Source organism: Gasterosteus aculeatus, chromosome 4 (genome assembly GCF_964276395.1).
Source record: "Gasterosteus aculeatus chromosome 4, fGasAcu3.hap1.1, whole genome shotgun sequence".
NCBI lineage: Eukaryota > Metazoa > Chordata > Actinopteri > Perciformes > Gasterosteidae > Gasterosteus > Gasterosteus aculeatus.
Window position 1 is genome coordinate 28,891,533 of NC_135691.1, and position 13,476 is coordinate 28,905,008.

Below are 13,476 nucleotides of genomic sequence, written 5' to 3' on the forward strand. Positions count from 1 at the left end.
GCACCTCTAAGTGGCGTTTACGCACCTCAAAGTTCCCTGCGCCTTGTATTCTTCGAGTGGAATATTCGAATATGGAATAATGGGTTGGAATAATCCGAAATGAACTTGGTGTAATTTTAAAACAGCTAAGACTACGTTTTCTATTGTTGAACATATAAACGCCGTAGTCTGAATAATTTCCATCTGCGCTGTATTACGGTCTGTGAACATCCAATCAGTGCCTTGCGGCTGCAGCAGCGACACCAATCACGATCCAGGAGGTGTGTAAACACATACGCGTTGTGGATCAGCCCAGTGGTCCCCAACCTTTTTTACCTCACGGACCGGTTTCATGTCAGACAATATTTCGCGGACCGGTCGAGAAGGTCCGACGGGGGGGGTGTAGTAGTCGTTGCGGGCGGAACGACCGGCGGGGGGGACAGGGGTAGTAGTCGCGCGCTCTGTGTTCGCTGGTTGTGCACGGTAAAAGGACAAGAAAAACGCCTGGTGACGCGCACATAATTAGGAGAAAATCCAGGTAAATTTTCAAAATAAAACAATTTCCAGAAAAAAGAAAAAAAAAAAAAGCTTTCTGTGGTGCGGCCCGGTACCAAATGGCCCACGGACCGATACCGGTTGGGGACCACTGGATTAGCCTGCCTGCCTACCTGTTCGGAATGGAAACACCAGGTCCAATAGAGAGAGGAGAAGCACAGAGGAGCCATGAACCCCAGAACACGCGTTCTGGGGTTCATGGCTCCTCTGTGCAAGGCAGGACCTGACGTGGAGGACGAGGAGGCCCTCTGGGCACTACTGTAAAAAGGAGACTCCATATGTAGATAGTTCTTAATCTGCAATTGTCTTGCTTTTCTTTACTGTTTTCTTAAATTTAATAAACTACAAACTACTAACACATTTATTCATTGTCATTGATTGTATATGACTTTTACTGATAACATAATGCAATATAGCCAGGACAGCCGACGAGTCGCGACGCTTTGTGTTGCGTTGCTTCGCATCGCGTCGAGGTCTGTATGATCACAAAATTCAGTTTACCCACCTCTAATTTTACCACTACAGCACTGGGTGTACGTGAAGGCAGCCAGTCTCTTTATTGTTTTTATTGCTATCTCTTTCTGTAAACATCACTTAACTTGCTGTAAACTCTCTTATACTTATTTCATTTCATTGTCCTTTGCATTAAGACAGGCGTGTTCGTTGGATCTCTTCACGGTTCTTTCTGTATTTTGTGTAAAACCGCTAATGCCTCAGTTGACCCAGATTTTCTGTTCTCACAAATTGGTTTTGGGACATAAAGGACCTCATATGAGTCAAATATATTTAGGAGTAAGTCGATTATTATGGCACGTAGGTAAATGGAATAGGATTTTCACAGTTTAATGGTAGAAACACAATAGGGGTGTGCAATTCTTTGATCCTCTCGTGCAAAGTCTTTCAGACCATATGGATCATTGGTTCCTGAAGTGCTTTTCACCAAGTTACTTCATCCTCCATGAATAGCTCCCTGAATGGCCTACTTGGAAATGGCAGCCTTAACCAAGTGTCATTAGGCCGGATGAAAGCAAATTGATTTCAGTGGCAAGAGGATTTCCACAGGAACACGCTTCTCCGTGAGATTTTGTTGAACACAGAGGAGATGTGTTTTCTTTATCTTTCTTTGTGGGGGCGCAGATGGTGCTCCTTTTCCCCGTAGTCCCCGTGAAGCTGTGAAAACAAGGACACGGAAAGAGACAGAAAACGGGTTTTTGTCTCTGTCAATTTGGGTAATTGATCTGGCGTCACGAGAAGCTCTACTGGGATTTTGAAGCCGACTGAAAAAAATGAAGCGGATGGCTGTTTAAACATTCACCATCAACAAAGAAGCAATACAAGTTGTTTAGTGTGAGTTGCCTTTTATATGTGCGACAAAATGAGGAAGATTCCATAGGAGTAAATATAAATTCCATCCGATAGCTGTCGAGACATTTAAACTTGCTGCTATTTCATAGCTTAAAATTGATCTTAGTAAATCCAAGTCATAACTTCTTATAATCAAAGCTCTTTCTAATTTGATTAAAAACAACTATTCCTCATGATTTTCTGGAGTTTCTTTTATTCATCCATTCATTCACTGATTAGTGAGTTATCAGAGCGGCTATGCAGTATGTCGCAGGCGCTTCTCTCTATACAAACACAAACACATCTTACACATTTCCGGGAACTGTTTTTTTTTTAAGGTTAAAAATCAATGAGATTCACCTGAGCGAGAATTAAGTTGGTGTAAAAAAAAGACAAGAAACATCAAGGGATATCAATAAAAAAAAATAAACAAAAAAGCAGCTTATTTAAAGCACGACTGGAAAGTGTCTGTTTTCCGATCGATTTACGCTAATTAGCTGTTTCACACAGCAGCGCTCTGTAAATATCAGCTGTACAACCAGTCGATAAAGACAAACTATCTTTCACTACACGTGTTTCATTTGTCTCCCGCACTGCTTTAACAAACTTTATCGATCCGGTTGCAATTATGAGCGAATTTGTCTGGCGAGTCGTCACCACTGCATCGACGGATCGCCGTTACTTTGCGAGGCAGGCCTCATCATGATGGGATGGAGTAATAGTAACATACTTAATTGCCATTTGATAAAGGGAGGCTGCGTCCGTCTGCAATTGAACATGAGCTGCGGAAACGTCTGTGGGCGAGACGCTGTGTAAAAATGTTTCTCCACTCGTGTGAATGTCAACTGTAATGTGAATCAATGAGTGGAAACCCAGTAATCCAGATCTAGTTCATTGGTTGATAACGTTGGTTGAGACGCATATTTTTCAGAAGACACAGAGAACAAATCTAAAAGTTGGACAGTGTTGGATTTTGTCACTTTTCAAATATACATAGAGTTTGCGTGCACGTATATATTTGTAAAAGCTGTACACATTGAATTGACATTAACATATATAGTACAGTATAGAAGAAAATAAACTCCCCCCAGTAACGTTTCTTTTGCACCAGTGCACCTTGAACGTGTCCTCCTCGTCTTTCCTCCTCTGCTTACTGTATTTCCATGTTCCCTAACATCTCTTCATAATCATGTAATCCATCCATTCACAAGATGCCCTCTCTAAACCTCCCTAAATCCTCCTTACCCACATATTGTCCTCAGGGTTTTGACACCAACTAATAAGAAATAAGCTATGGTGGAGCTAATGCAAGAAATCCTGCAATCCTTTATCACTGATATGGGGAAAGACGGGCGGTAGACGTGGTTACGAACACCGGACCTTCTCAACCGAGTGTGCATGTCCGCGCCCGCACACACACACGTATATACGAAGGGCTTCAATAGCAAACTTCTATCTCTCAGGCCTCGCTTCTCCCTCCCTGTGTCTGAATCACAGGGCCATATGTCTAAATTGTATGTCAACACACAATCTAAATGCAAATGGTTTATCGTCTCTTCTGTAGCCCACAGCCTCCCAGGAATCAATGTGTACCCCCAGCAGACATTCATACCTTTTATTAGGTTAGTGGGGAAGCGATCACAGGTATAATCAAATAATTAAACCTGCCTTTATAAAACCTTCTATTGCTTTGCCTTGCCTCCGAATGGCCAAGGGACTCTTTGGCTGCATGTTGGCTCAAACTAGGGATCATGTTGTGTGTGTGGCATTCTTTTCAAATGTATGCTGTAATCTAGGGATACATATCTTTTTTTCATTTTTTTCTGTCACTATAAGTGGGGAATTAGAATACATATGTTCAAAAGGGGACCTAATGGTTTTATATAAAATATGCAAAACATGTTTGCGTGCTTACTTTCTCTCCGTACTGGGAGACAAAAATAATTACATTTAAATTGCAGTGTAGGCAGTTAACCTTTTCCGACAGCGATACATTAGCTACCTCCTTGTTTAAGCAACAGGGAATAGATCCTGAGAACCAGACCACCAATTATTGGTGGGTAGTTTAAGTCTGCACTCACTCCTGCGGGAAGAGGAGCCCCACACACTGGAACTGTGGTAATTACGAAGGCAGGTAGCAGACGCTGCTCCTCGTCGGTCTCCTATAGTTACATTTGATTATTTAAATAACAGAGTCTTTATTTGTAATTGATGCTTCTTTCCCATTACACTGGACAGCAGCGCGATGAATCCAACACTTATTTTAAATCCGCAGCATTTGGGATGTATCTTGACAATGATGGACCATGAATAATTTAAATCTCTTTGGATCTGTGGATGTCACAGCCATCTACTTCTTAGCCTATGAAGTTTCTTGTTAACAACATTGCACATCACGCAGATGGTAACCTACATTTTCTTGCAGACAATTTGGTGGGTAGAGGGATGGTGAAGTGTTGTGGAGAGGGGATAATAAGATTTAATGTGTACTATGCAAAAAAAAAATCCTCGAAACTCGAACGAAAGACTACGGTATCCGATTCATGGCTTGCAGCTGTTCCTTTTTTGAATAATTCCTCACTTACTGAATTCATTATTACATTCCTGGTCGAGCTGAAACAAGTAAAATAACACACCAAGATTGGGCTGCAATGATCCTGCTGCTTTGGGCATTTGATGACAGGAAACTGCTTTGGAAGCTGTATCAAAAAGGCATGGAGGGCCTTCCCATCTGTGAAAGCATTTAGGCATGAGTCCCCAAAGACTGTGAAAAGTGGTGCCTTAGTCAAGGAGCTACCAGAGGGTGTGGAGAGAAGCAGGAGAGATAGTTTTATGTGCTTTTTAAGCGTGAGAAAATCAAACCAGCTTGCTTGAAATCTGCCGAAATGCCGCCACCAATAAGCTACCTGCCGCTTTTTGTTCAAGCTACTCGGCTCATCACAAAGACGACTAATTCACCCACAGGCGCCGAGAGCGCCTTTTCCCGGGGTCACGGCCCCCGCCCTTTTTTCCCGCGTAGGGGTACACGTTCATGTGCTGCGCATCTGTCAAAATACATATTCTCCCCTAAGCATTTTCAGCCATATCCATCCAAGGACAAATCAATTAGCAGTGAAAGACAGGCAGATGGTTTTGAAGGACGCCGGCGCCTCAGGTGAAAGGAATCGGATGGCAGCGAGCAACTGTCAAGTAGGATACACGTCTGAGTGATTCCCCCGATGTCATCCCCCCCCCGAGAGCCTCGGCCAAATATCAGACACGTGTCGGCACAAAGAGGCAGCTCGTAGCCTACTGCGCCATGCAAAAATCCACGGCAGGGAGAAGAGTGAATATTTCATCGACATTATTATCAAACCGAATTCTATATGAGCATTCCTTCCAAACGACCCCCAGGTGATGCTAAAGAGGCTCCGAGAAAGAGGGGGCAAAAGAATAAAACTGGGTTCGGGAATGTGCATGCGCCTGGAGAGCGAAAACAGGGGGATTAGAATGTGAAAAATAAAATAAATTCTACAGAAACGAAAGGGGGCAAAAAAATCCTAATCATGGATTCACCAGGGGGGGAGTAAGCAAGCTAATCTTTTTTGAAGATTGTAGCCACAATGCTTCAAAGTGGCTAATTAGATGATGTCCCGAGCATCTTTCATTTTACCTTCTGACTGATGAGATAAGCAAAAGGGCTAATTCAGTTAGCTTGTTATCTGTAGGTTACCAGGACGACCGTTTGGTTTGTTAATAGTTGGATGGAGGGAGCGGATCCGAAGCCAGACATATTAAGAACCTGTGGCGAGGAATGATAAAGGACCTGGAAGTTAAAGGACTCATTGTCTCACATTCAGCCGTAATTAAGGGACACAATGGAGGAAAGACACAGTACACAATGGCTTGCATGGAGGAGACAAAGCTCGAGAGACAAAGCAGCAGAGATGGGGAATCATTCATTGTGAGACAAAAAGGAAATGGCAGCAGCTAAGAGCACTTGAGCGCTGAAGGTGAAGAAGGGCTGATTTTGTTTAAATTCAGCCTGTGGACTCACTGGTTTTAATACGTTGCCAGACATTTTGCAGTAAAGTAAAGTTGAATATACAAAACAAAATATTGCCCATCCTGAATTAACATCTGATTGCTCATATATTTTCTGTTTTTTGGAATATTTTCATCATTGCCGTGTACTAACTCTGGCTGACAGGCAAGCTCAGTCCAATCATGGAAGTGAACTCCGCATAACTGCCAAAAAGATCCTAACGCTCGCTAATTGAGATTCATGGCTTCAAATACCAATCAGATAAAGTGATTAAGTCTCGGCTCGTCCAGATCTTTAAATCCTTGCTTCCCCTCCCAGCGCATCATCCTCTGATAGTCCGCGTCTCATCATTTTGTTATTAATCTCTCTTTGTTTTGGAGGAGTCTTGCTCCCTCGGGAGGTCACACTTAGCTGCAATTAGAACATGTGATTACTCCTCGGGCCACGCTGTAAATCTAAACAATCCATATCAGTCCTCCATCCTCAACCAGCTTGAATCGTGCCGTCCGGTGTTCTGTGGATGTTTTAAAAGCACCGTGAAAAACACGGCAGCATTCTTACTCATGGCCCGTTCCTTAATGAGGAGTGTTCACTCTTGTCATGAATTATAGAGCGAAATGGCAATAAAGGCACTAATCACAACCGGTGATAGCCAATAAACACTTCACAAAATTGAACCACAAAGACTTTTGTTGCCATTTGTTAAGACAATTCTTTCTTAGTCGTAATTCATTGAATACACCACCTTTGTCTACATGTGTGCAGTGTAAACCACAGTGGGCTAAAGGAAATATAATGGAATGACAAAATCAAACAAAATTATATGTTTGTACTGCGATCGGGAAAACGGGTCTGAAAAGAAAAAACGCATAACTCAATTTCCAAGTTTAACATTTTCAAACCCATTACAACTGAGCAAACTCCATCTGCTAACATGCTTGTGATGTATTAAAAGGGGCAGAAAAGATACTAAATGGACCTGTGTTAGAATATAAGTAAAAGCAAAACCTTTTAGCGCCAAAATAATGTACCTATATCAATTCACATGCATACTCTAAATAAAGAACAGGGATAAGAGGCCAGCAGCAGAGCTTCAGTCCTGCGGGTTGCAAGACGTGTTCCTGCACAGTATTACTGCCCAGTGAGTGGATGTGCGTTTTGGCAGCGCTCCGGGGGGCCGAAAAACACAATCGCTTTCACTTAAGCCGCCGATCCGCCAGGAATCCACATTCCTTCCATCAAATCTGCTCCGGCAAAAAAAGGAAAAGGAAAAGCGACTATAAACGACTCGCAGATATGTTGTTGTACTCGGTTTTTTTTATAGATGTAAACTAATTATTCGTGTTATCACCATCAGATGTCGACAGAAGGAAAGCCGTCTGCGTCATTGCCAGGAAGCGGAAACGACCTTGCTCTGCAGTGACAGCTTAATCACTGTTGACCAATATTGAAAGCCTGAATAGCCAGTGATCCAAATTTAAAGCTTTAATCAGCGTGGGCCAATATAACCGACAGCAAGCCCGTAGCGTTCACTTCCACACAGACTGACTTTTTATGATGGCACTGGATCAAAAAGGAATTAAGCACTTTGCAAACACAACATTACTGTGATGAGCTTTGGGCTAAATTATGATCCAAAATTGTCCTGACACTGCATGCCTGGATATGTAGTTTCCATTTGTTTTTATTGCTCCGCATTGAACAAAAGAAATGGAGGGTTGTCTCTGTTGGGAGGCCTACTTAACGTCAGTGCACCGTTAACTAAAAAGCAGTTTCCACCAGCGGTTGAGTACATATATACATATCTGGGGCTCAAAATCTCTGTGCTTTCTCTTTTTCAATTCACTATATCCATTAATAGATCTCGGGCCTGCTGCTCTGTTGAAGGCCAGAGTGTCTTTTTGCCTCAAATTTTTTAATTAAACCATAAATTGAATCCGGAAAAAAGCTCTTCCTCCCATATCTCCGACTGGTATAGGAGATATGGAGTTCACTGAAGAAGGGAGGGGGGGGTCCATTCATCTTGACTTCGAAGGACATTAGGCCGAGCGCGGTCCATCCGTCTGGCGCACACACTTGCGGGGAATGTTCCATTGGACGTTAAATTAATTTCCCATTTCGAGTCATTAACCTCCTTAATGACAGGGACTTCATTCCGTCGGACGGTATTCAGGGCGTCGCTTTCACTTCTATTTCCCCATCACAGCAGCGGCACGTAAAAGGTGCGTGGGTCATCGCGCCGTGCCACGACCTTGACTGCATGTGACTTTCCTGAAAATGCACACATGAGAAAATTGCCCGTTGCACCAGAGGTTGTACGTGTACATAGTAACTGAGAGATTGGCTTGGTGTTTCTTGGCACTTCCCCTCTCCTGGCTTCTCCACCAAGTCTCCCCGGACAATATAAATCCATCTTTGAGGAAGATAATCATGAGTTTTTCCCAATTACATCCTCTTCCCGCCGCGCTCCTGCGTTAGTAGGCCTCGTTAGTCCCGTGTGATGCTATCAGTGATTGATCGCAACCATCAGCCTCATATCCCGGCTCACATCCTCCCGCCAGGAACATCAAGCGCACCGAGTCTGATAAACATCACTGATAAACGCTGAATACATTTGATTACGGTGACTCGGAGCCCTGCCAAGATGCCCGGCCATTAGTCGCTCTGCGTTTTACTGCAAGAATTGACGGCAAAACGTCTTCATGCTTTCAGCGTGTTTACCAGGGGAAGTAAGAGAGCCGTAAACAGATTGAAGGAAGAGTGGAGCATTTAGAGCCTTTCCACTTAGTCGCACCACTAAAGTATGGTATTTGTGTCTACGTGTGTGTCTTTGCACACGCCTGAGCCCTAATGGCACACTTTAACCTGTCCGTCACATAACACAACGGGGAAGCGGAGCGCTTTAATTAACCGAGCGGATCGTTATCGTCATGGGAACAGATGCGGGTGTTACTGACGTAGTTTTTGCCACCTCGAGAGGTTTGAGAATGCGAGGCGCCGCACGCACAATCACGCGCCGTCGATACGACATTTTGCCGCGTCTTAACGGAGCTTTAGAGCCTTACATGTGTGTTCGAGCAGATCAATAGGGGCTCACTATAAAATGGACCCGGGGCGTAAATTGAGACACCGGGGAGATGCCAGAACGAGCCACCAGCACGACACTCAGCGGGGCGTCATTTGGACAAACACTCCGAGGCCACGTGGTTGGGGGTGCACTTTGCTCTACTATTTTCATAATTTGCGACAGAAATACCGTATCAAGTGCGTCATTATGTAGTAGATTTAATCTCTCAAGTGAGTACAGCCACTGCAGCTTCTAAAAAGTAAAGCAGTGCCATGCAAACAGAAAGGTTCCCAGAAGCTACCTGGAGATCGAAACAAACGGTGTGAAAAGGACACATTGGTGATCTGACGACGTCACCAACATAAAAGCAGCAGGGTCACACTCCACAAGGGCTGTGCAATTGTGTTCTGAATGTCACATGATACTTGGTGATGAACCAAATAACAATAAAGATCATTTCAGAAGGATGAGCAGTGGTAACTGCTGGCTTAGAAGCGTTGAAGCCTGTCACTCATTTCAGCTGTCAAGCTACTCCGCTAACAACACATACACAACACTAAAAACTAAACATCATCACCTCATCATCATTTTTTTAACGCTGTCCTCATATGAAGTTGGGGGAAGTTGATTTGCTGTGGCCAGATATGGGAGCTTCCCCTCGTAGCATTCTACAGCAGCTCCGGTTCTCTTCTTCTTCTTCTTTCCGCTGACTCTGTGCTCACGCTGGGGGGAAAAAACACTGTGTAATTTTCGGCGTAGCAGGGCTTGAAACATTTTCACAAAGCAATGAGCGTGCCGCCTGTGGGCGCCAGCTGGATCTGATCTGCTCCATGGCGAAATCCTGCTGGTCTGCTCCCACTGCACGCCGATCACCCCTCATCATGTGAAACAATGTAAGTTAGGTCTGTTTCTTTTATTTTTATATACATACAGTAACAGTTAAAAGTTGGGACATTTTTTCTCATTCAGTGAGAAAGTGTGTCCACACCGGTACTACAAATAATTTACATCAAATAAAAGGGAAAATGTCCCTCCATCACTGTTGTGGAATATGAAAAATAGAGAACAATTTCCCCAAGTACGCTGCCAGCTCTAACACACACACACACACACACACACACACACACACACTAAAGACCCCGTAGGGCCCAAATGTGCACACAAACACACAAACTGAGCAGACACACACAGACACAGTCGCTGTTTCACACACACACACACACAATTATTTGGACACAGACAATAGCCTGCAAATCCCCTCCAGCCTGTCAGGTAATTGCTGTCTATGGGGGGACAGGTGCTTCTACAATAGAGAGCCAGTGTCCAGACGGGCTCTATTCACTGCTGCTCTAATTACCTAATTGAAAAAGCTCACAGGGGAAGGATGCGAGTGTGCGAGTGAGAGCGACTTGGGAGAGTGGGTGAAAAAAAAAAAAAAAAAATAGAGGGGCAAAAGGAAAAGATAAGCTCTGGGTTTTTCAGAATACAATAAAGCTATAGATTTCACTGCACACTCACGTGACCCACACGCTCATGAGCACATAACCAAACATTCACATAACATCACGACACACACACACACGCAAGCACGCTCTGGGGTCTGTTCTGAAAACAGACCACTCCGGGGGTAAATATTGTCGAGCTGTGATTGAAGGATGGAGCGGAGGATGGAGCAGTAATGGGAAATCTATTGTTGAGCGATGAGGAGGCGGAGGAGGAGGATCAGGGTACGTTGGGATATGAAAGCGCCATGGTCACTCTCATTTCTGATGTCAGGCCCTCTATCTCAGCGCCCCTCTGCTTCAAGTTTCATATGGGATGTATACAGCGGGGAGAGCTGTGTGTGTGTGTGCATTTCCTGTGTGAAGGTCTATTGTGCACGTGTGCATAGAAATGTGCAGCTTTGACTTCCCATGCTGCTGACATTCTCTGGAAAAAGGAATATTTTAAATTGGAAATAACGTCTGCGTTTAACATATAGATTCCCAAACATCTAAAGATTTTAAAGGAACATTTCAACATTTTGGAAACTGGGCTTACTCACTTTCTTATGTTAGATGAGAATATGGGTACATAGTTGGCTCTGGCTCAGTCCAAAGGTAACATCAGAACCCGTGAAACACACTTCTGGGTTAAGACATGCAAAAAACTGAAGTGTAAAACTCTCAAAATCCAGCCTCTGCAGGTGGTAGATCCATGATTACAATGCAAACAGATGCTCTGCACCGAGCTTCTATAGAGCTGACAAGCGACATTGAAAGGTTTTCCATAAAGAACGACGCGAATCACTCTGAAGAGGAGACCGGGGCGCGTGTGTGCTTTGGGCAGGGTCGCTAGCTTTTATCTTTTATGCAGCAAATCCAGGTGCTCAAACCACTTGAAAACCCCCTCCAGGGCATCCCATTTTGTCACGAGCGGCGGTTCAACAACCCCAAATGCACGAGGAGACAATAACGTCTCGTTATGGCGCTCGGATGCGTTGGTCTCGCGGCTCTTATGTGTTCCCATGGTCTCATCTCTCTCGTCCTCAAGGCGAACATTTGTGAGGCGCTTGCACACTCACAGTGGCGCTCTTGAAATGTTTGGAGGTTAAAATATGTGCAACGCGATCTTTCTTTAAAAACATGCTGTTGCCATTTCTTGAAAAAGAAATGAGCATCTTTTGATGAACGCTTTTGGGTATTTTTGAATTTTGTCTATGGAAGTTTGTGGGCCCTCTGATGGGTGTAAAATAGGGAGGGGGGAGGAAAATCCACCATGAGAAACTAGGTCAGACACTGCACAGGATTTCAAAGGTAAATTCTTGGGTGAAATGTGAAAATATGGAAAGTTTTGGCAGAGAGACTGATGGTAGTTGGACCGGGTCCGAGTGGTAAACAAGCTGCGAGGTAAATAAACCAATCTGCTGAAACACCCATCAATCTCTCTCTCTCTCTCTCTCTCATGTGCCTCAGCAGTGATATGTAGACCCTATTACAACATGTAAATGCCCCCCCCACCCTCCACACGCACACACCGCCTGCTGTGCAATCCAACACGGCACGACATACATGCTTAAATTTGTGCCTTATCTGCTGGCTGCGTTTGAACGCGTGTGCCTTATGCATCCAACAGATGACGTCTTGTCTCTGCCTACGGCAAGTCGAAGGAATAAAAGGAACTCCTACTTTTAGATCAAAGCGCACACTCACTATAAATGACACACACACACACACATACATACATACACAAGCCGGGAAAAAGGACACAGAGCGCATATTGAAATATAAATTGCTTTCTAATGAGACCCACTTCTAAGGTTTTTCCTGTGCTTTATTGGCGCTCTATAGATCCGCGATAGGTTTTGTGCTGTATTCAGGCTATTGTAGAGTCACTGTGGTGATGTGGCCCATGTTGATGGCAGCAAAAGATCCCCCCCGGACCAGTTAAAAGGGGCGATGAAGTACATGTCTCATTATGCACTGTTGCACACGTTTCTGTTGATTTCAGATTTAACCTCAGTGGTTGTTTATGAAAAACAAGTTACTAATTAACTAATTAACCCTGCTAGCCCTTCACTGCTACACGGTGTGCCGGGCCCAAGTGGTGCACATAGTGTGTTCTGTTCATGCTTCTCTTTCCTTAGATGACACCATTTTAAAAGGTGCAACTCTATTTTCAAAAGCAATAACCAAAAGATGGAACTCGGAAGAAGTAGAGTGCTCCAATTGCTGTATTGGGTGCGACAGCCGTGTCCTTTTCTTTTATCGGAAACAAACTCCGTCAGCCTTTATTCGGACTCCCCCCCCACACACACTGTCAAACTTTACCCTGATTTAAAAAAAATATTTATTTTTTTCTCTTCAGCACACACACACATTTAATTGCGAGGTGACCATTTGCTCCTCATCTCCCACTCTGACCCCACTCATAACGCTGAAGGTCACACATTTTATTTTGAATAGTTTCTCCTCTAGCCGTGATGGCACAAAAGGAATACAAATCTGAGTAGTTTATTACGATGTAGTTTCAGTAAAAAAAAAAAAAATGAAACCTTCGTGGGGACGGAGGATATTGGATTTTTTTCGGAGCTCTTGTCTCCCTCCCCTCTCGGGACCCGGCCCGTTACATGTTGCATTTAAGCACACGGGTCAATAAAGGTAATTGATAAGCTCTCATACGGACATATAGTGATGAATGAAGGATACGCCCGGTGCAATGAATCAAACTACCTCTGCAGCCATTAATAGACAGGTGTATCCCCCGCCTAATGGGATCAAGCATGAACTCATTCTACATAGTCAATGCGATGTCGTCCCAGACAGGCACCGTGTTATTGGTCCATCACTTCCACTTTATGAGCGACTTGGAGGCAGGCGTGGTGAAGCACCTCCAGTGGTCGCCTCATAGATTATTGGAAGGTGCATCGATCTGCCTGAGGAGGCGACAGAAATGGAGATCTTTTGAGAATAAACCAACAAAGATGTGTATGTTAAAGAAAGAAAAAAAAGATTTTTTGTGTTAAATG